The 26650-nt window shown below is 43.0% G+C and overlaps 1 protein-coding gene across 1 annotated transcript in view; it reads left to right on the forward strand.

The window, feature by feature from the left end:
• The first annotated feature begins 11508 nt into the window (after positions 1-11508).
• FRMD4B (FERM domain containing 4B) overlaps positions 11509-26650 on the forward strand; it is a 278025-nt gene continuing 262883 nt past the window's right edge. Inside the window, exon 1 of the mRNA XM_080674723.1 lies at positions 11509-11714. The gene's annotated coding sequence lies outside the window, so the exon portion shown is untranslated. The remainder of the gene's footprint in view (positions 11715-26650) is intronic.

The raw sequence follows: 26650 nt of genomic DNA on the forward strand, positions 1-26650 counted from the left end.
GCTTGATATAAAGTCAATAAAATGTGGGTTGCTGCAGCATAAAACACTCCCTAAGCACAAGTTCTCTAAGAATGAGATACAACACATACAGATTGCAGTTTCATATGTTTCTCCATCCCCACTTTGCTCAGCTCCCACTTTGGAGACCACCAGTGTGGACTTAGTGCTTGGTGACAGCGGACTGCTCCCCTGAGAGTCCTCCCCCCTCTACCCCCCGCCCCTCGGCCAGCCTGACATCCTCATCCGTGGAATGACACAGCTAGTAGTGACTGCCTCCTAGGGCTCAGACACTTAGCCCCATCCTGTCTGGCACGCCAGCGGCGCTCAGGAAAACCTCACAAAAGAAATGGTCATTGTATTAAGTCAGCCAAGAGAAAAAAACCATTATCCCACATGATCACATGTGATCACTGTAAAAAAAGGTAAGTTGGTGAGAGGAGAAGATGGGGGTGGAGCAGGCAGACCTTTCTCCCCTCCTCCCAGGGCCAGACTGGAAATAAAACTAAATAGGGGAGCATTCACCCAAATTACCAACTGAGGTCCAGTTGAGGAAAAGACTTATGTCAAAGAGGGGCAGAAACCACCTGGAGATGGGTAGGAAGGGCGAGGTTGCACGAGGGGCTGACCCAGCTTCTACAGGAGGCAGGCCAAGAGTAAGGAGGATCTTGGCTGCGAGGGGGCATTTATTTTCCCCTGAAAGGATAGAGGCCTGGGCCCCCTAGTCCAGAGCACCAAAGCGTAGAACAGAAGCCCACGTAACACCCAGCTGTGGAAGGCGGCGGGGCTTCTGGCCACCCCGGAGCCCATCAGAGAGAAAGCCACAGTATTTTGTTTTGTTTTGTTTTTTTGTTTTGTTTTAAACTCATACCACAGGATTTTCATTTGCAGCCACTCACCCGAGCATTTGATGGAGGGAGGACAGAGCAGACTGGTGTTACCTGAGGAGAGGCTGGGGTGGAAAGCATTGGGGAGACATGGAAAAGTGGCAACTGCAAATCTGCCCCACCCCCCATGCCAAAGTGGCCATTTTTCCTGAGAGGCACAGGCCCCACCCAGAAGCCACAGCTAAGAAAAAGGCAGATCCTTTGCCCTAAGGCCGTGGTCGGCAAACTGCGGCTCTCAAGCCACATGCGGCTCTTTGGCCCCTGGAGTGTGGCTCTTCCACAAAATACTACAGCCTGGGCGAGTCTATTTTGAAGAAGTGGCGTTAGAAGAAATTTAAGTTTAAAAAATTTGGCTCTCAAAAGAAATTTCAATCGTTGCACTGTTGATATTTGGCTCTGTTGACTAATGAGTTTGCCGACCACTGCCCTAAGGGATACAGCTCGTCCCAGCCCTGCTGGCCATGCTCTGCACCTCAGCCTTGCAGAGGAGGCTGCAGCAGAGGCCAAGGCTACAGGGAGCTTCCGTGACTAGTTTGGAGGTGGGGCCATGTGCCCACTGCCTTAGGAACCTGACTGATGCTCCCCCTCACAGCAGAGCTGATAGAAACTCCTGGTTTCCATGCACCAGGACACCTTGGAGAACTAGAGTGGGAGTCTCGGGTAGAAACTGAGGAGTTTGGCTTTGAAACAGACACCAATTTCCCTTCATTGAGTGCCCAATGACGTAATCTCTAAGTAGGAGGACCCACTAACTCAACTAGGCTAGCCTGGGTCTACCCTAAAGAGTCTGTCAGAGGCTTTGGAGGAAGACCAGGCAACCTCAGGAGGAGGCAGAGTTGCTGACAGGTGGAGGCGGTCCTCAGAGAGCCTCAGACCTACCACAGCTTCAACAGGACGCTCAGAGCCAAACTTGCAGAGTTCCTGACACTGACTGACATGAAAGTACCTCCAGGAACCTGAAACCAGCATCCGAAACATCACCTGAGGGAAGTAAGAGAGCATGATCTGCCTAGCCAGGGGTGGGCAAACTTTTTGACTCGAGGGCCACAATGGGTTCTTAAACTGGACCAGAGGGCCAGAACAAAAGCATGGATGGAGTGTTTGTGTGAACTAATATAAACTCAAAGTAAAGGAGCGGAGGGGAGAGCAAGAGAACCGGATAGAACAGCCGGATCCAGCCCGTGGGCCGTAGTTTGCCCAAGGCTGGCCTAGACAGACTTCACCTGGTTGACTTTGTTTAGATTTTTTAAATATTTTCTTTCTTTTTTCTTTTTTTATGGCTTTGGTATTATTATCAGTGTTAAGATTTTTCTCCTTTCTCTCTTGTTTCTTTCATGTCTCTTATTGGCCTCCCTCCTTTTTTACTCTGTCTTTTTTTCCTTATTTCTTTTCCATTCTTTCTTTCACTTTGCCTTTCTCTCTGTTCTTTTTACCTTTGCATAACTTTTTTCTGTCTGTCTGTCTTCTTGAATTTTTTTTACTGTTTTCCTTTCCCTACTATTTTTTGCTCTCCCTTCTTTACTTTCAGAATATTGTTTCTGCCCCCTTTTCTCTTCCTGTATTCTTTTTATTTTAATATTAATGATATTATCTTTTTCTCTCTTTCTTTTTTGTTTATTATTATTGTTCTCTCTTCTCGTTCCTAATTCACTTATCTTTTGTGGTTGTTTTTGCTGTTGTCCGGGGGATTTTTTGTATGTTTTTATTTGTTTCCTGTTTATTTGTTTTGGTTTGGTTTTACCCTGTCAGCACCTATTCAACAGCTCACACAATATAGTTGTGACTAAGTCTTACAGTTAGCCAACCTCAGAGGAGAGCTCCCCCATGAATGGGAAAACAGCAGTCAAGACCCAGTTACAACAGGAGAACCCAAATAACCCACAAAAGAGGTCACTCCTAGAGCATCCAGCTCAGTAGTACAAGGAGATGGCACCACTGGATTCCACAGGGCATTCACTACAAAAGCCACCCCATGAAGACAGGGAGTCATAGCAGTTATATCTAATACATAGAAACAAAAACAAAGAGACAACTAAACTGGAGAGACAAAGAAACAACTCCCAAATTAAAGAAAAGACGTAATCGCCAGAAAGAGACCTAAATGAGATGGAGGTAAACAAGTTACCAGACTTAGAGTTCAGAGTAATGGTTATAAAGATGCTCAATAACTTAGAGAAAACTACAAGGAGCATAATGGTAATTATAGGGAACTTAGTGGGAACTACAGGGACTTAGTGGGAACTACAAGGAATTTAGTGGGAACCACTTAAACATGAAAAAAGACAGAAATTGTGAATAAGAGCCAGCCAGAAATGAGGAATACTATATCTCACATCAAGAATACGCTGGAAGGAATTGAAAGCAGGCTCCATGAAGCAGAGGATCGAATAATTGAATTAGAAGATAAGGGGGGGAAATAATAAGGGCAACTAAAGAAAAAATTCTTGAAAAGCTTAAGGGACCTTTGGGACAGCATGAAACAGAAAGGAGTCCGCATCATGGGGGTCCCAGAGGGAAAAGAAAGTGAGCAGAGAATAAAGAACATGTTTGAAGAAATAATGACAGATTTCCCTAAGCTGTTGAAAGAAAAAGCCACACAAGTTCTATAAGCACAGAGGGTCCCAATCAAGATGAACCCAAGGAGACCTGCTCCAAGACACAACATAATTAAAATGGCAAAGATTAAATAAAAAGAGAGAATCTTAAGGGCAGTAAGAGAAAGACAGTTATCTATTAGGAAGCTCCCATAAGACTGTCAGTTAATTTCTCAACAGAAACATTATAGGGCAGAAGGGAATGGCATGAAGTATTTAAAGTAATGAAAAACAAGGGTCTAAAACCAAGACTGTTCTATTCAGCAAGGCTATTCTATATCATTCAAAATTGAAGGTGAAATAAAGAGCTTTTAAACAAAAAAGGCTAAAGGAATTTGTCACCACCAAAACTGCAAGCAAGGAATGTTAAATGTACTGCTATATGAAGAAGAAGAAATAGAGGAATATAGCCATAAAGAATTAAGATGGCAATAAATCAGTACCTACCAGTAATAACAAACTTAAATGGATTAACTTCTTCAATCAAAAGATAATAGGGTAACTGGATAAGAAAACATGACCCATATATATGTTGTCTACAAGAGACCCACCTCAGCACAAAAGATTCACACAGGATGAGAGTGAAGGGATGGGGAAAATTTTTCCATGCTAATAGAGATGAAAAAAAAAAAATAACTTGGATAGCAATACTTATATCTGACAAAATAGACTTCAAAACAAAGGCCAAAAGAAGAGACAAAGGTACTGGCACAAGAACAGGCATATAGATTAGTGGAACAGAACAGAAAACCCAGAAATTGACCCAAGCCATTATGCTCAATTAATATTTGACAAAGGAGGCAAGAGCATACAATGGAGTCAAGACAGTCTCCTCAATAAATGGTATTGGGAAAATTGGACAGGTGCATGTAGAAAAATGAAACTAGTCCTCCAACTTACACCAAACACAACAATAAACTCAAAATGGATAAAAGACTTAAATGTAAGTCTTGAAACCATAAAAATCTCAGAAGAAAACATAGGCAGCAAAATCTTAGACATCTCACATACCAGGATTTTCACAGGTACATCTCCTAGGGCAAGGGAAACAAAGGAAAAAAAATGAATAAATATATCAAACTAAAAAGCTGTTACAAGCTAAAGAAACCATCCTTAAAATGCAAAGGAAACCCACTGTATGGGAGAACATATTTGCCAATGATACATTGGATAACAGGTTATTTTCCAAAATATCTGAAGAACTCAACAAAAGGAAGACAAACAACCAAATTAAAAAATGGATAAAGGACCTGAATAGACACTTCTCCAAAGAGGCCATACAGATGGCCAAGAGACATATAAAAAAGTGCTCGAAGTCACTAATCATCAGAGAGATGCAAATTAAAACACTAATGAGGTACCACCTCACACCTGACAGAATGGCTACCATCAATAAACCAACAAACAACAAGTGCTCAGGAGGATGGAGAGAAAAGGGAACAACCCTAGTACATTGCTGGGGGAGAATGCAGACTGACACAGCCACGGTAAAAAACAGTGTGGAATTTCCTCAAAAAATTAAAAATCTAACTGCTATTTGACCCAGTGATCTCACTTCTGGGAATATATCCTAAGAATCCCAAAACACCAATCAGAAAGAAGGTATGCACCTCTATGTTCATAGCAGCATAATTTACAATAGCTAAGATATGGAAACAGCCCAAGTGCCCATCAGTAGATGAGTGGATAAAAAAGCTGTACATTTACACCATGGAATACTGTGCAGGCGTGAAAAAGAAGGATCTCTTACCTTTTGAGACAGCATGGAGGGGCCTGAAGAGTATTATTCTAAGTAAAATAAGCCCATCAGAGAAAGACAAGTATCACATTATCTCACTTATATGTAGAATCTAATTTACAAAGTAAACTGACAAACAAATAGGTCCAGAGACATGGAAGCATGACACATACTGAGGGATCTCAGAGGGAAGAGGTGGGAAGAGGGGGCAGGAAGAGATTAACCAAAGAGTTAATATGCATGTATGCATAGCCCATGGACACAGGCCATAGTGTGGTGAAGGTCTGGGGTGTGGTGGGATCCTGGTGGAAGGGGGCAATGGGGGACATTTGTAATACTCGCAACAATAAAGATAAATAAAACAGCAAAAAATAATGTCATATTTTAGACCTTTTCCTAAAGCTTCTATATACACACATACATATCTATAATAATAAAAGAGTAATATGCTAATTAGATAGGACAGCCAAAGGATCTTCCAGAAGTCATTCTGGACGTCCTTCTGGATGAAGCTGCTGTGGCAGGGGCCGAGGCAGAGGTGGTTAGGGGCAATCAGGCAGGCAGGCAGAATGGTTAGGGGCGATCAGGCAGGCAGAGGGGTTAGGGGCGATGAGGCAGGCACGTGAGCAGTTTGGAGCAATCAGGCAGGCAGGCAGAGTGGTTAGGGGCGATCAGGCAGGCAGGCAAGGGAGTGGTTAGGAGCCAGCAGTCCTGGATTGTGAGAAGGATGTCCTACTGCTGGTTTAGGCCCGATCCCATGAGATCGGGCCTAAACTGGCAGCCGGACATCCCTAAGGGGTCCCAGATTGCGAGAGGGTGCAGGCCAGGCTGAGGGACCCCCCGTGTATGAATTTTGTGTACTGGGCCTCTAGTTTTACATAATTTGAATCGTAGCATATATTCTGTTTGTTGGATCCTTTTTTAGTGTCTGTAAAGTAGAACATCTTAAAGACTCAGAATAATTTTTCATCCAATCCTGTTGTTGGTCATTTATGATATTTTAATGTTTTTCTAATTTAAACCACACTGTGGTAGATAATCTCTTTTAAAGTTTTATTGAAATACAATTTATGTGACATACAAATCACTCACTTAACGTATACAATTCAGCTGTGTTTTGTGTGTTTAGAGTTGTATAACCATCACCACAATCTAACTGTAGGACATTTAGAACATTTTCCACTCTACATACTAACCTGTACCAGTATAGCCATCCCGCCGACCCTCCAGACTCAGGCAGGCAGTGATGGATCTCCTTTCTGTCTCCATCAGTTTGTCTATTGGGATCGTACAATGTGTCGGACTTTGGAACCATCATGTTCCACATTTGCCAAGTGTAGCACCCTCAGCACACTCTTCCACTAGATTGGCAAATTCCCCCTGGGGTGGCTCTGCCACATTTTATTCATCCATCATCAGTGATGGGTTGTGTCCATGATGAATAAACATAGATTAATCTGTACACACAGCTTAATTTTTCCCCTGAATGCATTCCTAGACATAAAAATGCTGGATCAAAGACTATGTACATAATTTCTGGACGTCTATATATCAGACTTCTAATCCCATCCTTATCTCTCATTTGAGCACATTATTTCCTTTGTCACTTGAAGGGTCACTGCTCTCCATCCTGTGAACAACAAGACCCTTTTGTGCTTCCTGTGGCACTAAGAGATATTTGCAACTTGTAATTTGAAGACCCCCCTCCTCCCCGTCAGGGACTCTCTCCTATTTGGGGTGTCAGAGACTGATGGACAGTGATATTTCTAAAGGGAACAGATTGCAGTTACTTGCATCATTCCTCATCATTTTCAACAAGACCGCCTAAAGTCTGGCATTAATGAAAATCAGCAGACTTGTAAGTGGCCAATAGTTGTGTTAATTATCTCACGTAGTCCTTTCAGTGCATGATCCCAGCTACTAATCTCTTGAAAGTGTTTAATATCCAGAAAAATAATTTCTCATGTCAGTGGAATTTTGACCCAAGCTTTCACAACACATAGGCAGCTAAGGTTCATAATTGTATTCATTTAAATGTTATAGGTGAACTGACTTCTCCTTTCTTTAAAACTTTGAAGATAAGCGAACATTTGTTTTCTGCATGCTGTGATTTTTAATCCGACATAACTGTCAAATGATGGGGTGGCCTCCTGGGCCAAACGGACTCACGCTTTTTCTTTATTATGTGAAAGGATCCTGCAGGGAGGCAGCTGGTGGACAGACTTCAAGCCTCGGCTCAGCGGTGAGAGCTGGACACTGTTACAGACAGAAGGGCCGCTGCACAACCAGCCAGCAAAGGCTGCGCCACAGTCACAGCGGGGGCCTGGTCTCCCCAAACCCTGACAGTGTTCACAGGGTGGAGATGGTCGTGGGGCAGTGATGGACGTGACAGCTTTTTGTGCCTCACTTTCACTCCCAGACGCGCCCTCCCTCCACTGGCCTTTCTGGTTATAAGCAACAAAGGTGATTAAAATACTCTGTTCTTTGTACAAAGACCATCCACTGCACCCTAGGTCCCCCAGTGTTGTCCTGGTGGTGCTGACGAGTTTGCCTTGAACTTCACAATGCTGCCTGTTGGCCTAGACAAGCAGATGGTCTGCAGGGACCAGTGAGTGTTGGATTCGCTGAGTGTTACTTAGAGAGGCATTCTTTGTAGGATATCCAATGTCAGCCTCAACCACCCACAGAGCAGGTGCTGCTGTGTCCCCCTTAGTGGGAGGAGGGTTGTTGAGGCACCGCTACTCTGTGTCTCCTGGCAGCTAAAGCATAAAAGAATTTTATGACATACAGCCTTCAGCATAGGAAGTACAGAGACTAAACCAAGGTAATCCCATTGCTTAACTCCTACCTGTCAGTTAGACGGAGGGTGTGGTGGTGGCCAAAGCCTTTTAAAATCTGCAACTTTGTGCCCTTCAAGGTGTGGCGTCCAGAGGTGAAGCCACTCAAAAAAGGGGGTAGGTTCCGCGGTCATGAACTTTGAGAAATGTTGGGTTAAATTAAGTTACTTAAGATTCTTGATTGCAGACCTTGTCAGCGACTCTACCACCAGAGCGTGCCCCAGATGAGCAGAGTGGAGCAGAAATACTTCTTTGTGGGACACTTAATAGCATTTTAAAGACTGGTTTTTGTGACACAGCCAGGATGCACTTCACGGCAGCCATTTTTTGGGGGTTTAATTTTAGAATAGGTAGCATACACATGGCAAACTCTGAGGTATTCGGTGAAAAAGCATGTCTGCCTTTAGCCTTTGCCTCTGAGATTCTCTCTTGAGAGCCAGCCCTTGATTTCAAGGCCCAAGATGTGCAGCCAGGCATGTGCAACCATGTTTGCTTGGGTATGGGCACATCTGTGTAGGTATGTGTATGCAGGTTTAATCTTGAACACACTGCCTACATTGTTCTGTACCTGCTCTTTTACTGGTATATGTTTATCAAGTCACTCCAAATCTAAGAGCATGGAAAGCTGCGGCATTTAACTTACCATCCACATGGTATTCTACTGTAGGGAGGCATCATAGCCATTCACCCTGCCCTCCACTAAAGGCAGTTAGGGTGTTTGTAGTCTTTTCCACTGGGCGGGCTGCAGTGGGTAGCTTGTACCTTTATCTTCATCCCCATGGAGCTTCTTGTGTCAGCCTTTGAGAAAAGCCCACGGCATGATAATGCCATATGGCTGCGAATCAAGAATGTCCCGGTTTGCAGCCTTTTGATGATCTAGCTTGATCCAGAGGTATTTAGATAATTTAGGGTTCTGGAGAACTATAAGTTGAAGTCCTAAGAAACATATAATAGTAGAATAATAGTAGAAGTTGTTTAAAATACAGAAAAAATATAGATTATTCTTTCAAATTTTTTTAGTCATTTTTTTTTTTTTTTAGGAAATGAAGAGATTGGCTTTTCTTTTTTTTTTTTTTTTTGATTTTCACCCGAGGATATGTTTATTGATTTTAGAGATGAGAAAGGAGAGAGAGAGGAGAGAGAAAGAAACATTGATGTGAGAGAAACATCAATCAGCTCCTCTCATAGGCACCCCAACCTAGGCCTGAACCTGCAACCTAGGTATGTGCCCTTGATGCCGTCATAAGTTAACCCGGTTATTAATAACTGGAAAGGAGCATTTGTGCAGCTTCCCCAGGTCTGTTCCGCACCAATCCCCGAGGAAAGGAACTGGCAGGGGAAGGGACGCGTGCCAGTGAGGTCTGGGTGGAATAGGGGCGGTCCAGTCTGTCACTGTGGCCACTGCATGGGGGAGATTTACAATACGTACTAGTAAGCTCCTAAACAAAGGCGTTGGCTCTCTTGGTCCCAGCTCCTGTGCTCTTGGCTCCTGGCCTGCAGGGCTCTCGTGCTCCTGCATTTGCCCACGTGGCTCACGGCCATGTGGACGCTGCACACGATGAACTAATGGATGTGATTAGCCTGAGGCTGGGCCGGACCCGCCTCCCCCATGGAAGGGGAACTCTGGACACTGGCTTTGCTTCTGACTCTACTGAATCCCCAGCTGCACATCTCCCAGGACTGGACGTAGGGAGATGAGATTTCAAACCCAGGGACGCAATTCCACGCAAATACAGGCCACTCATCCTCCCATGAGAGCCCAGAAAGTTCTTTTTCTCAAGATAGTGTAAGGACCCACTCCCACGAGCAACAGAGAAAGACCTTCCACGCATTTCTCCAATAACACCCGACCTGGTATTGAACCTGCGACCTTTGGGTGTGCCGACGACGCTCCAACCAACTGAGCCACCCGGCCAGGGCGGTTTGGAGTTTTTAATTGTAGCTATATTCCTGCTCATGGCAAAATGAAACTTAAGGCATGAAACCTCCAAGAACAGGAATTTCTCACATGGATAACCTTTGATTCTCTATCCATTTTAGATGGTTGGCAAACTCATTAGTCAACAGAGCCAAATATCAACAGTACAACGATTGAAATTTCTTTTGAGACCCGAAAACCGACTTCTGCGCATGGGCCATAAAGTTTCAATCGCACTGTACGTGCGCGCCTGTATGTGGTATTTTGTGGAAGAGCCACACTCAAGGGGCCAAAGAGCCACATGTGGCTCGCGAGCCGCAGTTTGCCGACCACTGGCCTAGGACAATCAAATAATAATTCCCTCCAGGCCACCCAGCTAGGACGTTATAAACCTAGAATTTGAACGCATTGTTTTAAAATCTTGCTCAAATTAGAGATAGCTTTATTCTCTAGACTTTCTCTTACCTTGATTCTTCTAAACCCGAAGCAATGTAATCAGCGAAAAGAGGACAGAGGTTTTGTCACTGCTGCCACCTGGCTATGCCAGTAGCATGGGAGTGGCCCCCAGCGCCCACCCCTCGGGGGGCCTGGCTGCTGCCCCTCGGCTGTCCTGACCCAGTGCTGGCAGAGCTCACCAGGCCCCGGGGGAGCCAGCCCAGTGAGTGACCAGCTGACTCCTGCGAGGAAGATGCTCTGAGCCTCTCACTGCCTCTCCTGGACCGTGGTATCTAGTCATAATGCCGCGTCCTCACTGGAGGTGGTGAAGGGGCAGGCCCACACCGTGTTCCCATACGTACAGGCGCCAGCATTTTCCCTTGGAATTTATACCTTAGCCGTTCCCTCCCTGTGTTGGACTATGTGGAAATGGTCTTCTGGTTACGGACACACAGGACCCAGAATGACAGCAAGTTTTCTCCTCTGTGTCGAGGGGCTGTAAAAGAGTCCATGTAAAGTCTGAGCATTAAGACATTTGCAGGTTGTAAAGAGGAATTTGACCAAAGGATTCCCAGAAATCAAAGTCGAATTTGGTTCTGATCCCGTGCTCCGAGCCGCTGCTGAGCGAGAGTGTCCGGTCATTTGCATCTGTGCTCTGGGCAGTGTAGCCGCACCTGCTGCTGGGAAATCTCAGAAACCTTATGTCAAGGGAACGAACGAACCCCTGCCTAGTGGTTGCTGGTGCCAGGAGCTGTTAGATGCTCCGTGCCTTCCACAGTGACAAGCAAAGCAGCCAGCTGCCCACGCTCTCGGCCCGTGCCCAAACCAGGCTTCTCAGGCAGGTCTTGCGAACTCTCACTTCTGCAGGCGGTCATTCCATAGGCTCTGCTGCCTCCCCAAACAGGGAGATGCAGAGATCAGAGGCTAGTTGATTGCAGGTTCAATTTCCTGCCTGCAGGGTATAATTGCAGGCCTCTAACAAGTGGATGCTAAACTTGTCCTTGGCAGAGCCTGTTGGGACGGGTGGGGTGGGATGGAGAAGGGGAAGGGGGGCGGAGGTGCAAGATCCTTTGTAATCTCTGATCTCCTCTTGTTTGAACAGGAGAATATTTCCTGGATGATGGTCCTAAATATCGAGTGGTCTTTCCAAGGTGACACTGGTCTTCAAATGCTCATGCCCGGAGACACGCTTACAACATCTGAGTTGCTCCCCTGACCAGCACTCGGTCTTCCTCTCACTTGTGACCCTGTCTTGAGGCTTGAGCATCAGCAAGTTACTTGGACGTGATGCCTCCCTTGGTGTGACAGGTAAATTGTGAGGGACTTCTGACGTTTTTCTTATTGAGGGTTTTCACTAACTCTGTCCTAGGTAAAAAGGAGTCAAGCATCAGTTGAATGGCTTTATTTTCTTAACTTTGGCTCTGGGTGTTTTTTTGTGTGTGTGTTTTTCATTTCTGCAGAAGAGACATAAATAGTTTAGGAAACAGAGATATGTTGCTTTTTCATAAAGTCTTTAAATTCCAATAGGAGTCATTTCCTTTCTTTTGATGCGCTTATCGTCCACAGGAACATAGGTGGGGATGTGACCCAGCTTTTCTTGTTGCCTTTTCTTTCTTCCTCGTTGCCTCCCTCCCACTCCCCCTTCCCTTCTTTCTTTTTTGGAAATTGAGGGTTTCCATGCTCTCGTTAGGGGCACAAAGGCAGCTGTAAACCTGGGAGGAACTGCACGGTTAGCCAGCGTCACTGTCCTGTTTGCTGGAGTTACCTGCCGTCATTCTGTGGGGCCCTCTGGAGGAAGCCACGCTGAGAGGGGAAACTCAGCCGCACCAGGGCTTCCTGACGCCTGCCCTCCCCGCTGGCTTTGATTTCCTTTCTCCGAAGCGCAAGCTGGCCTCTCTCCTCCGCTTTCCCTCTCTCCTCTCACTGATCGCACTTCAGACTCTCGTTTTACTGAAACACAGTTTTCATCAAGACAGTGCTGGGACTCCCAGTGAAGAGAAAGGAACCTCCTCCTGAAACCAGCCTCCAGGGAAGAGCTTTTCAGTGTAAAACACAGTGAGAACGTCTTGCTGCTTTGTGGAGTGGTGGGGTGAGCAGGGGTGGAGTTTTGAGAGGAATAAGGCTCTTCTTCACCCTAATACAAGGTCAGAGCAGGCAGTCTTACCTGTGCTCTATTCACCCTAGAAGTCCGTCAGCCAACAACTCCTGATTCCAGGCTAGTTTGGTGGGGACAGCCCAGGCACACCTGCCGGCCTGCGGGCCCTGCGCTTTGGTGCGGGAGACAGACAGCCAGTCCCTAAGCAGGTGCACAAACCAGCGCAAATGTGAGTGGAGATTGTGGACAAAAAGGGGCCACATGCTAACCTGGCTAACTCAGGGAAGGCCTGTGTGGTGGCCTTGCAAACTCAGAGACCTAAAGTAACCGCAAAGGATGGTATGATATTAAAACCTTTTATTAAAAATCAGTTTATAGAGGGTGGTATGTGCTAGGCCAGTATCTTCCCTGACAAAGATCAGCTCCTGTTTTTACTGAGCCTACTGTCTTTGCATCTAAGATAACATACCTGCGGAATTTCAGGGTAACTTGCAAAGTCCCTTTTTCCAGACCCCCCAGGGCACAACCAAATGGGCCTGGGAGCCCAGACAGAGACCACAATTCCCTTCATTGTTATTGTTATCATGTTAATTGTTGACTGTTAACTATCCTGCACCCATCTAAGTAAAAGGAGCATGTGTCTATCATTTTAGTTTTTATCTAACCTCAGAGGTTTCCCTGCTTTGCTTTCTCACGCCTCCCTAATCCATCACCAATGGATTTATGTGACCCACTTATGTCTCCTCCTTTGATTGTAATGTCTAAAACAAGGTAAAAGAAAACCGCCATTCTCCAGAGCATTATCTCAATCCGTTGAGATTCTGCTTCCTGGCAATTGTCGACAGTTTGGCTCAAATAAACTCACAAAAATTCTTTAGAAGCTTGAGTGTGTATTTTGCTTTTTCGTTAACAACATAAACACAGGAACCGACCTGAGGTACAAGTGCATCTGCGAAGCCAAATTGTGAGTGGTGGGTAGTGACCACGGGCTGCCTGAGCTGAGGAGGCCCACTCTTCTCTGTGGCACTGAACCCAAATGATGAGAAAGAGGCCTCCCTGACAGATCAGGGGGAGGAACTCTCCAGGAAGGAGGATAGGCCATTGCAGGTGCCAGGCAGGAGCAAGCCTGGCCCATTGGAGAGGCAGGAACCCGCATCCCATGTGGAATAAGAGGAGTCAGTGTGTGGTGAAGAGAATCAGGGCATCCCTGACAGGGAGGGCTGGGCAGAGGTCCTGACAAAGGAGGCAGTCACAGCAGCAGGTGCCTGTCTGGCTCCTGCTGAAACTTCATGGAGTACCTGGATTTTTAAATAGCTTTAGTGAGGTGTAATTTATACACCAACATCCAATGAAAAGTGTTTATCCATTTAAAGTGTACAGTTCAAGGACTTTAGTATATCCACAGGGTTGGGCAACCATCACCATGACCTAACATTAGGATGTTTTCATCATCCCCCAAAAGAAACCCTACTCCCATTCGCAGTCACTTCCATCCTCCCAGACCCCCAGATGGAAGCCACCACTGCTCCACTTTCTGTCTTTGCAGATTTGCCTATTCTGAACGTTCCTTACACAATATGTGGTCTTTCCTAGCTGCCCTATAAGAGCACTATCAACATTTCATCCCTGTTTCTTGCCAAATAATATTTCATTGTGTTAATACACTCCATTTTATTTGTCCATTCATCAGTGGATGAACATGTGGGCTGTTTCCAGTTTGGGGCTATTATGAATAATGCTGCTACGAACATCTGTGTATAAGGTTTTGCATGTACATGTTTTGATTTTTATTTCTCTTGGGTGGATTCCTAGGAGTAGAAGTTTTGGGTCATATGGCAACTCCATGTTTAACATTTTGAGGAACTGCCTCATTGTTCCTCACAGTGGCTGCAGTATTTTACATTTGCACCAGCAATGTGTGTGGGTTACAGTTTCTCCACATCCTTGCTCACACTTTTTTATTACAGTCATTCAAGTGGGTGTGAACTAGTATTTCATTGTGGTTTTGATTTACATTTCCCTAATGACTGATAATATTGAACATTTCTTCCATGTGCTTATTATCCACTCATATATTTTCTTTAGAGAAATGTCTATTCAAATGCTTTGCAATATTTTAATTGGGCTCTTTGTCTTTTTATTATGGAGGCATAGGAGTTCTTTTTACATCCTGGAGGAAAGTTCCTTATTAGATACATGACTGGCAAATATATCTCCCCAGACGGTGGGTTGTTTTTTCACATTCTTGATGGTGTCCTTTGAAGCACAAACAGCTTTAATTTTACTAAAGTCTAATTTATCAGTCTTCTACTGTTTTGTTTGTTCTTTTGGTGTCTTACCTATGAAGTCCCGGTCATGAAGATTTACTATTGTTTTTTCTTCTAAGAGTTTTACATCTTAACTTCATTCTTTTTTATGCAGCTATCCAGTTGTCCCAGTATTGTTTGTTGAAAAGACTATTCTTTCCCCATTGGATTATGCTGGCCCCTTTGTAGAAAATCAGTTGACCATGAACATTAGAATTATTTCTGGGCTCTCAGGGGGAAGCATTTTCATTGGTGGCATCTTTCTAACATGGTGGGAAGCCTTCAGAGAGGCAAGTTCTGATTGGGTAATAAAGCAGCTGATAGCTGTCAGGTAAATTCTGGATTGAAGAGGCTTCCTTTTCTCTGGTTATAAAATGAATATATGGATGAAGGCTCTGGTATTATTTACTTACAGTACTGAAAAGAATTTGTAGGCAATTCTCAAGCCCTTAATAGGCCTCATCTTAACCATCCTTGACAGGGAAATACCTATTCTAAAGCTCTCCTCCCCGCGCCCCCTCCCCCTCTCCCCCCACCCTTCCTTTTGTTAAAACTTGACCTGGGTTGAGGTTTACCGTCCTACTATAAGGGGCACATTTAAATTAGGTGATGCAGCCAATTATGTGAATGGAAGTATGGATATTTGAGATCACTTAATCACACAAATTCAAAGGGAATAGTTTCTCAGCTTAGCAAGGTTTTTGAGGTAAGCTGTAAGGAGCATGGACATTGGGCATTCATCCTCCAAGATTCATGCTTCTTCTCTCTCAAGTCCTTCCTTGGGAAGTTTCTTTCTGACCCATCCTTATTGGATGACCTCCATCCTGCATCGGCACCCCTGGATAGTCTTCTAAACTCAGGTTCCAAAAGTCCTACTGGATATTTTCACTAGGATGTCTGCTACTACTGAGAGCCCCAAACAAAAGAGTTATCTTTGACATCTTCTAAGATGAAACAATTTATCAGTCCTGTAGATTTATCTATCGCCGCAGGTCTTGTCTCATCCACTAGCTTTCCCTTCCTCCTGCCTCCACCTGAGTCCCCTGGAATAGTGCAGTAACCTCCTGGCCAATCTCTCGCCCTGCAATCTCTCTTCCAGATAGATGGCGTTAATTTTGTTGGAAAACCTCCTTGATTACCTCAATCTGCAGACCTTCCAATCTTTATTACCTATAGGATAAGACCTAAACATCAACGCTTAATATTCAATATCCTTGAACATCTGATCTCTCATTTGCTTTCCAAGCCTGATCTCTGACTTCCTCCACACGAGTTTCTCTTCTGAATCAAACTAAAATGTTCAGTGTCTCTTGGACATGCCTTACACCTTCCTGCTTTGGGGCTTCTTTCTCCCTCTATTCCCCATGTTGTATATCTGCCCTCCCTTCTCCTTATACAGATATATTTTTCCTTGTAAGACTCAAAATAGCCCTAGCCCGTTTGGCTCAGTAGATAGAGCGTCGGACTGCAGACCAAAGGGTCCCAGGTTTAATTCCAGTCAAGGGCATGTACCTCAGTTGCAGGCTTCTCCCCGGCCTGGGCCCTGGTCAGGGCACATGCAGGAAGCAACCAATCATTGTATTTCTCTCACATTGTATTTCTCTCTGTCTTTCCCTTGCTCTTCCACTCTCTCTAAAATCAATGGAAAAATAACCTCGGGTGAGGATTTTTTTTAAAAAGACTCAAAATAAATCCAGTTTCTTCTGCTTCCTCCATAGTGAAGTGAAGGTTCAAGTCTAAACCTTAATGGCTTAGTTATATGTGGTGGTTGCAAAAAGTTTTCTTTAATTTACAAAGGGTTATTTTAGCCACAATTTTTTTGCTTTTAATTTAATTTGTTTAAATTTTTAAATCATAGTTGGCATTCAATATTATTTTATACTAGAGGCCCGGTGCATGAAAATTCATGCACTAGAGCAGGGGGCAGGGTGTCCCTCAGCCCGGCCTGCCCCCCTCACAGTCCAGGAGCCCTCAGGGGCAGGAGGCGACCTGGCGATCAGGGGAAGGCTACGCCCCATCACACCTCTGCTGTTGCCACTGCTGGCAGCGCAAGCCTCGGCCAGCCCTGGTTACCTGCGCCTAGCCACCATTCGAGGCTTGCATGCACCTCGGGTCAGCCCTGGGTGGCTGGGGGGCTGAGGGGACTGGGGGACTCCAGAGGCAGGTGCGCAGGGCAGCCGGACCCGCCTGGGGGCGGGCCCAGCCGTGCCGTGCACCTGCCACCCTGGCGGGGCTGAGGGGACTGGGTGCCGCCATCTTGTGGCTGTGGGCGCCGCCATCTTTGAGGGCATGGCAGTCAATTAGCATATTCCCTCCTTACTGGCTGTGAGCACTGCCATCTTTGTGACGGTGTGATGGTCAATTGGCATATTCCCTCTTTATTAGATAGGATTAGTTTTGGGTGTATAGTATACTGGTTAGACATTTGGGTGTATAGTATACTGGTTAGACATTTATATAATTTATGAAGTCATTGATAAGTTTAGTACACACCTGGTGCAATACATAGTTATTGCAATATTACTGCTTATATTCACTATGCTGTACAACACTTTACATCCCCAGGACTGTTTGTAACTGCCAACTTGTACTTCTTAATTCTTTAACTTTTTTGCCCGGTCCCCTAACCCCCTCTCATCTGGCAACCAGCAGTTTGCTCTTTGTATCTATGAGTCTGTTTTTGTTTTGTTCCTTTATTTTATTCCTTAGATTCCACATATAAATGAAGTCATATGGTATTTGTCTTTCTCTGTCCTACTTATTTCACATAGCATAATACACTCTAGGTTATCCATGTTGTCACAAATGGCAAGATTTTATTCATTTTTATGGCCAAGTGGTATTCCATTGTGTATATGTACGACCTCTTCTTTATCTATTAGTCTATTGATGGGAACTTAAGTTGCTTCCATATCTTGGCTATTGTATATAATGTTGTAAGGAACATAGGGTGCATATATTTTTTCAAATTAGTGTTTTTTATTTCTTTGTATAAATACCCAGAAGTGGAATTTCTGGGTCATAAGATAGTTCTACTTTTAATTTTTTTAGGAACCTCCATACTGCTTTCCACAGTGGCTGCACTAATTTTCAATTCCACAAAAGTTGGTGAGGGTTCCCTTTTCTCCACATCCTCACCAACACTTTTTTGTTGATTTATTTATGATAACATTATGACAGGTGTGAGGTGATATCTTACAGTTTCAATTTGCATTTCTTTGATGGTTAGTGATGTCGAGCATCTTTTCATATGTCCATTGGACATTTGTATGTCCTTTTTGGAGAAATGTTTGTTCAAGTCCTCTGCTCATTTTTAAATGGGATTGTGTTTTTGGTGTTGTTGTATGAGTTCTTTATAAATTATGGATATTAACCCCTTATCAGATGTATTACTGGTGGATATCTTTCCCCGCTAGGTTGTCTTTGCATTTTGTTGATGGTTTCCTTGCTGTGCAAAAAATATTTAGTTTAATGTAGTCCAATTTGTTTATTCTTTCTTCTGTTTCTCTTGCCTGAGGAGATACTTTAGAAAAAATTTTACTAAGAGCATTGTCAAAGAGTTTACTGCCTATGTTTTCTTCTAGGAGTTTTATGCCTCCAGGTATTAGATTTAAGCCTTTAATTCATTTTGAGTTTATTTTTGTATATGGTGTAAGAAAGTGGTCTAGTTTCTTTCTTTCTTTTTCTTTTTTTGCATGTGTCTAGCTTTCTCAACAGCATTTATTGAATAGACTGTATTTACCCCATTGTATGTTCTTGCTTTCTTTGTCAAATATAAATTGACCATATAGGTGTGGGTTTATTTCTGAGCTCTCTACTCTGTTCCATTGATCTATGTGTCTGTTTTAATGCCAGTACCATGCTGTTTTGATTACTATGGCCTTGCAGTATAGTTTGATATCAGGTAGGGTGATATCTCCAACTTTGTTCTTTTCTCTCAAGATTCCTGTAGCTATTTGGGGTCTTTTGTGGTCCCATATAAATTTTAGAATTATTTGTCCTAGTTCTGTGAAAAATGTCATTGGTGTTGTGAAAAGGATTGCATTAAGTTTATAGATTGCTTCAGGTAGTATAAACATTTTGATGATGCTAATTCTTTATATCTATAAGCATGATTTATGCTTTCATTTATTTGTATCTTCTTCAATTTTTTATTCAATGTCTTAACATTTTCCAAGTACAGATCTTTTACTTTCTTAGTTAAATTTATTCCTAGGTGGGGTTTTTTAAGTAAATGGGGTTATACTCTTAATTTCTCTTCCTGACAATTTGTTATTGGTGTATAAAAATGCAACCAAATTTTTAATATTAATTTTGTATCTCTACTTAATTCCTTTATCAGATCTTATAGTTTTTTGGTGGAATCTTTAGGGTTCTCTCTCTATATAGTATCATATCATCTGAAAATAATGACAGTTTTATTTCTTCCTGTCCAATGTAGATGCCTTTTTTTTTTCTTTTAACTTGCCTGATTTCTGTGGCTAGGACTTCCAATACTATCTATAATAATAAAAGGGTAATATGCTAATTAGACCGGACGTCTTCTGGATGTCATTCTGGAAATCCTTCCTGACAAAGCCGGGGCTGGAGGGAAAACAGCTGGGATCCCAGGTGCCTGCAGGCGGCCCAAGGGAAGCCGGCCCGAGTCCTGCGGGCGGCCAGAGGAGGGAATCAGCCTGGGTCCCGGGTGCCGGAGGGAAGCCTGTGCTGGTAGCCAGGGGAAGGAAGGCCTACTCTTGCAAGAATTTTCGTGCATTGGGCCTCTGGTGTTGAATAAAAGTGGTGGAAGTTTTTTATCTTAAGGAAAATCTTTTAGCTTTTCCCCCTTGAGTATGATATTATTAGCAGTGAGTTATATATGGCCTTTAATATGTTAAGGTATGTTCCCTTTATTTCCATTTTGCTCAGAGTTTTTATCATGAATGGATGCTGGATTTTGTAAAATGCTTTTTCTGCATCTGTTATATGATCATATAATTTTTATTCTTTATTTTGTTTATGTGGTGTATCATGTTAGGTTATGTGTATATATTGAACCAACGTTGCATCCAATGAATAAATCACACTTGGTCATGGTGTACATATAATTTTTTTAATGTATCGCTGACTTCAGTTAGTTAATATTTTGTTGAGGATTTTTGCATCTATGTTCATCAGGTATATTGGCCTCAATGAAAAGATATAATTTTCTTTTTTTATGATATCTTTGGTTTTGGAATTCAGGTAGTTCTGGCCTCATAAAATGAGTTTGGGAGCCTTCTCTTGATTGAGTTTTTTTGAATAGTTTGGGAAGGCTAGGTATTAATTCTCTGTTCAGTGTTTGATAAAATTAACCTGTGAAGCCATCTGGTCAGGGCTTTTGTTTGTTGGGACTTCTTTATTGCTGATTTGATTTCAGTAGTAGCTATTGGTCCATTCTGATTTTCTGTTTCTTCTTGATTCAGTCATGGAAGATGGTTTCTGAAAATTAAGCCATTTCTTTTGGACTGTCTAATTTGTTAGCAGATAACTGTAATATTTTCTTATTATCATTTTATTTCTGTGGTATCACTTCTCTTTGTTTCTGGTTTACTTATTTTGAGTCTTTTCTTTTTTTGTATTTGGTGAGTCTAGTTAAAGATCTATCCATCCCACTTATTTTTTCAGAGCACCAGCTCTTGGTATCATTGATCTTTTTAATTTTTTAGACTCTATTTTGTTTACTCTGATTTTTGTTATTTCCTTTCTTCTTCTCATTTTTGGTTTTGTTTGTTGTTATTTTTCTAGTTTTGTTAGATGAAAAATTAGATTGTTTATTTGAGGTTTTTTTTTGTTTTGTTTTGTTTCTTGAGGTAGTCTTGCATTTCTATGGATTTCCCTCTTAGGACTGTTTTTGCTGTGTCCTATAGATTTTAGGTTATTGTGTTGTCATTATCATTTGTCTCAAGGTATCTTTTGATTTCTTTCTTGATTTCATTGTTGACCTCTCCCTTTATGTCCATCAAGATTTGCTTTATATACTCAAGTGCTCTTATGTTGATGAATAAATGTTTACAAGCGTTATATCCTCTTGTCAGATTACTCCCTTTATCATTATGAAATGGTTTTCTTTGTCTCTTATAATCTTTTTTTAAGTCCATTTTGTCTCATAAAAGCATTGCTATCCCAGCTTTTTGTTTGTTTGTTTCCATTTATATGAAATATCTTTTCCATCCCTTTACTTTTAATCTGTGTGTGTCTTTCAATCTGAGGTGGGTCATGTTTTCTTACCCATTCAGCCAGCCTATGGCTCTTATTTGGAGCCTTTAGTCTGTTTACATTTAAAGTGGTTATTTATAGGTACATAGTTATTGTCATTTTATTATTCATATTTTGTTCCTTTTCTTCTTCTTCTTCTTAAAGAAGTCTCTTTAACAATAATTGTAATACTGGCTTGGTGGTGATGAACTCTGTTAGCTTTTTCTTGTGTGGGGAGCTCTTTATCTTTTTTTCAATTCTAAATGATAGCTTTGATTAGTTTTGGTTGTAGGTCCTCACCTTTTATCATTTTGAATATTTCATGCCAATCCCTTCTGGCCTGAAATATTTCTGTTGAGAATCATCTGACAGTCTTATGGGAAATCCCTTATAGGAAACTGACTGCTTTCTCTTGCTGTTTTTAAGATTCTCTCTTTGTGTTTAATCTTTGCATTTTAATAATGATGTGTCTTTGTATGGGCTTCTTTAAGTTCATCTTGTTTGGACTCTCTGCACTTCCTGGACTTATAAGTCTTATTTCCTTTACCAGGTTAGGGAAGCTTTCAGGCTTTATTTCTTGAAATAGGTTTTATGGTGTGTTTTTTGTTTTGTTTGTTTTTAAATCCACACCTGAGGATATTTTTTCCATTGATATTTGGAGAGAGCGAAAGGGAGGGAAGAGGTGGTGGAGAGAAACATCAATGTGAGAGAGACATATTGATTGGTTGCCTCCCGCACCCCCACTGGTATGGGGGGATCAAACCTGCAACTCAGGTACATGCCCTTGACTGGGTATTGAACTGGATATTACACAGGTAATGCTCTAACCACTGAGGGACACCAGCTAGGGCCAAATAAATTCTTAATTCCTTGTTCTTGCTCTTCTCCTTCTGGTACACCTATGATGTAGATGCTATTATGCTTGATGTTGTCTCAGAGGTCCCTTAAAATATCCTAATTTTTATTTTATTTATTTATATTTATTTATTTATTTTGCTGTTCTGATTGGGTGTTTTCTTCTTTGTTGCATCTAATCTGCTATTCATTTCACCCAGTGTATTCTTCTGGTTTTCATTTTTTTATACTAACTATCTCTTGAAATTTTCACTACATGAGCATTCTTATAAAAAGTGTTTTGAACTCTGTATCTGGTAGATTGCTTTCCTCCATTTTTTTAGTTCTTTTTATGTAGTTTTGTCCTGTTTCTTCATTTGGGACATGTTTCTTTTCCCCCCCCACTTTGGCTGTTTCTCTGTGTTTGTTTCTATGCATTAGGTAGATCTGCTATGTCTCCCAATCTTGGCCTGGTGGCCTTACGTAATAGGTGTATTTTGGGGCCCACTGCTGCAGTCTCCCTGCTTTCTGGAGCCGGATGCACCTGGAGTGTCCCTTGTGAGTTGTGTGTGCCCTCCTGTATTGCTGTTGGCATATCAGTGAGTGGGATTGCCTCTCAGGCTGACTAGCTGTGAGAATTTGCCATGACCACAATGTATGAATTATTGTGTGGAGTTGACCCTATGGAGCAGGATTTTATCAGCAGGCTGTGTTCCTGCTGAGATCACCATTGGGTGTGCTGCTTATGGAGTTAATCCAGTGGTGCACTGTTGTGGTCTGAAGCCAACCATCAGGTGTGTTGGTTCTGGGGACTGAGAAGAGATTCAGTGCAGGCCAAGGTCAGCCACTGCCTGTAACTGGCCTAGGGCTACTTGGTAGGAGCTACTAAGTGATATAAGATTGTTAGTCACCTGTGCTGGACCTGAAGGCACGTGGGGGAGGCCAGGCTGAGTACTGAGGCTGGCTGCAGCTAGTGCTGGGTTGGGCAGCTTAGGAAAAGGCACAGGGCACCCTGAAGCCTGCCACTACCTGCTGGCTGCTTGAAAGAGCCTCGTGCAGTATGAGAGTGGGGTGAGGCAGTCTCAGGGAATCACCAGGGTGGGGTGAGTGATGTTCACCATGTTAATGCAGATTTGTATTTGGCCTTGCAAGGCAAGGGCTCAATATAGGGACAATTGGGGCTTTCCCTCCAGCCTTTACCCAAAAGCCACACAGCTGTTTCTCCTTGTATGTCTCTGGTGTCTCCCAAGCTGCTGTTCCTTTTTCAGAGCCCAGGGTGAATGCCTTCAACAAGTGAGTCTGTGTATGGGCCCTTTAAGAAGATGCCTGGGTTTCTAGCAGCCTTCTCTCTCACACTGATGGACAGAATCCCTGTTGATTTTTACAGCTAGATGTTGTGGGGATTTCTCTTCCTAGCACTGGTGCTCTGGCCTGGGTGGGGAGCCTGGTGTGAGGCTGGGACCCCTGGCTTCTAAGGGGAGATCTCTACAGCTGAGATATCTCTCCCAATTCCCAACCGCCACACGTGGGTATAAAGAGCAGCCAGTTTCTTGTCTCATCTCCTACCAGTTTCAACGTGGCTTCTTCTTTATATCCTTAGTTAAAGACTTCTGTTCAGGTAATTTTCAGATGGTTCTCCAAGTTGATTGTTCTATAATTTGGTTGTCATTTTGATGTGGTCATGGGAGAAGGTGAGCACAACATTTATCTACTCCACCATTGTGACCGGAACTCTAGTATTTTGTTGCTGCGGGTTCATAATGCTGAAAGTGTCAAGGCTATTAATAGACAGCAGGAGACTGGCAAGATATACAGCACTTGGCTGTCTTTATCTCTGAGTATGACCCACAGGCCAGTAACCCTGGTTGGAAGAATAATGGTTCAGCCTCGATGGTGAAGTGTCGATTTGGATTCAGGTTGCTGAATGCCAAATCTCTGGTGGGTTTAGTTGACCTGAGAAAAGTGTGTCTCAAATATGGGCCTCGCTTAAATATCAACAGGTGGTGGCTCCAGGCAGCAGTGGTCTCCTCTTCACGGTGGTTTTCCAAGTATGATTCCCAGACCAGCCACCTCAGTGTCACCTGGGCACTCACTGGAAATCTACATCGTGGTTTTAAATGTTTTTAATTAGTTGTAAACAATTATACTTTTTAAAAGAAAAATCAAATTTTGGAGGATTCCAAGATGGCAGTGGGTTAAGTGGGAGCTACACTGACCTTTTCCCAGGACCAAATGAGAAGTACAACTAAAATATAGAAAAAACATCCTGAATAACCAACTGAAGACTAACCAGAAAGAACCCTTATAACCAAGGAGGCCATACTGAGACTTGTAGGAAATGCAGAAGCACAACTCCCACAGCTAAAGTTCTGAGGGATATCTCAGTGGCGGAAGGGGTGTTCCCCATGAGAAGTCTGGAATCTAAACTCCAAGCTGGGCTCCCCAGCTCAGTAACAAATCCAGGAAAGGTGCCCACGTAACATCTGGCTGTGAAAAGCAGTGGGAGTTCTGTCCAGCAGGGCGAGATGGCGAGAAACACAGGCACCCTCTTAAAGGACCAACACACTGAATGTGTTTGCAGCCACTCACCTTGGGCTCCAGCAGAGGGAAGTCAGAATGGACTAGAGCTGTGTGGGGAGAATCTGGGATTGGTGGATCTGGGGAAAGAGCTGAGAAGACAGTTGCCAGGATCCTTGTGCTGAGTTACTTCCCCATACTGCAGAAGCCATCTTTCTCAGGCAGAGATTTCGCATCAGTTTAGCTTTAGCCTAGGGAGAAGCAATTGCCCTACCTGTTGGAAAACCTCTTGCCCCACCCTGTGGAGTTTATACCCTGTGAAGAACAACATTAAGTTCCTGAGACTCACAATCAGCCTGCAGGCAGAGGCAGATCACTGGGTGCTTTGAGTTTTTGCCTGACCTGCTGCTGGGCCCGGGGCCAGTAAAAGCAGACCTTGGTCCTTTTCACATGCACCAAGCCCCAGTAGAGGGAGCCACAAGCTATGAATCACTGAGAGTTTTAATTAGGGTACTCAGGGCAAGTAAAAAAAAGTGCTGACATTGGCCTGCACCAGAACACTCCAAAGAGGCCCAAAATCAATAAACCCAATGGCCAGCTTCAGACAACAACAGAGCAGGATCAAAAAATCCTTACAAACAGTATATGCACAGGGAGATATGGCAGTCTCCAAACCCAGCTGAGGTGAATTCTGATTCATGTGATAAGCACCTATACAGTAGCCATACTGTGTTGGGGGTTGAGCCTCACTGTCAGCTAGCCTGGGGGGTGAGCCTAAGCATGAACAGGCCAATAGCAAGCAAAACACAATTACAACAGAAGGGCCCAAACAACTCGCACAAGGGACATTAATAGAGTACCCAGGTCCAGTGATCAGGGAGATTGCACTACTGGGTCCCACAGGTCACCTACTACCTAAGACCACCTTACCAAGCAAACCCCAAATGAAAGGACAAGAGTATTCTCCAGAAGAGCTAAATGAAATGGAGATAAGCAATTTATCAAAGTAATGATTGTAAGGATACTCAACAGCATGAAAAAAATATACAGAAGTTATAAAAAAGAACCAGTCAGAAATGAAGAATGACATAGCAGAAATAAAGAATATACTGAAAGGAATAAATAGCAGATTAGAGGGAGCTGAGGATAGGATCAGCGAATTAGAAGACAGGGTAGAAAAGATCTCTCAATCAGAGAACCAAAAAGAAAAAAACAATTAAAAAGCAGGAGGACAGTTTTAGGAAGCTGAGGGACAAGATGTAACGTAACAATACCCACATCATAGGAATACAGGAAGGAGAAGAAAGAGAGCACAGGATAGAGAACCTGTTTGAAGAAATAATGGCAGAAAACTTCCATAGTGAAAGAAAAAGTCACACAAGTTCAGGAGACACAAAGAGTCCCAAGCAAGAAGAACCCAAACAGCACCCCCCCCCACCCCAGACACATCAAAATTAAAATGCCAAAAATTAAAGACACAGAGAGAATCTTAAAGGCAGCAAGAGAAAAGCAATTTGTTACCTACAAAGAAGATCCCATAAGGTAAGGTTGTCAGCTGATTTCGCAACAGAAACACTGCAGGCCAGAATGGAATGGCATGAAGTATTCACGGTAATGAAAAACAAGGATCTAAAACCAAGACTACTCTATCCACCAAGGCTATTATTCAAAATTGATGGTGAAATAAAGAGCTTCCCAGACCAAAAAAAAAAAAAAAAAAAAAAAAAGGCTGAAGAAGTTTATTACCTCTGAACCAACATTGCAGGAAATGCTAAAGGGAATGCTGTAAGAAGAAGAAACAGAGAGATAATAGGCATAACGAATTAAAATGGCAATAAGTAAGTACCTATCAATAATAACTTTAAACGTAAATGAATTAAATGCTCCAATCAAAAGACATAGAGTAGCTGAATAAATAAGAAAACACACAGGATGAAAGTGAAGGGATGGATAAAAATCTTCCATGCAAATGGACACACACACAAAACAAAACAAACAAAACAAAACAAAAAAAAACACAAAAAAACAAGGGTAGCAATATTTATTCTGACAAAATAGACTTCAGAGTAAAGGCCATAAAAGAGACAAAGAATGTCACTCCGCAATACTAAAGAGATTGATCCAATAAAAGACTATAACTCTGGTAAACATATATGCTCAAAATAAAAGAGCACCTAATTATATTAAAATAAACTCTTGGAGGACATTAAGGGAGAGATTGATAGCAATACCGTCATAGTAGGTGACTTTTACAACCCATTGACATCACTGGATAG

This window comes from Plecotus auritus, assembly GCF_963455305.1.
Source record: "Plecotus auritus genome assembly, chromosome: 6".
NCBI lineage: Eukaryota > Metazoa > Chordata > Mammalia > Chiroptera > Vespertilionidae > Plecotus > Plecotus auritus.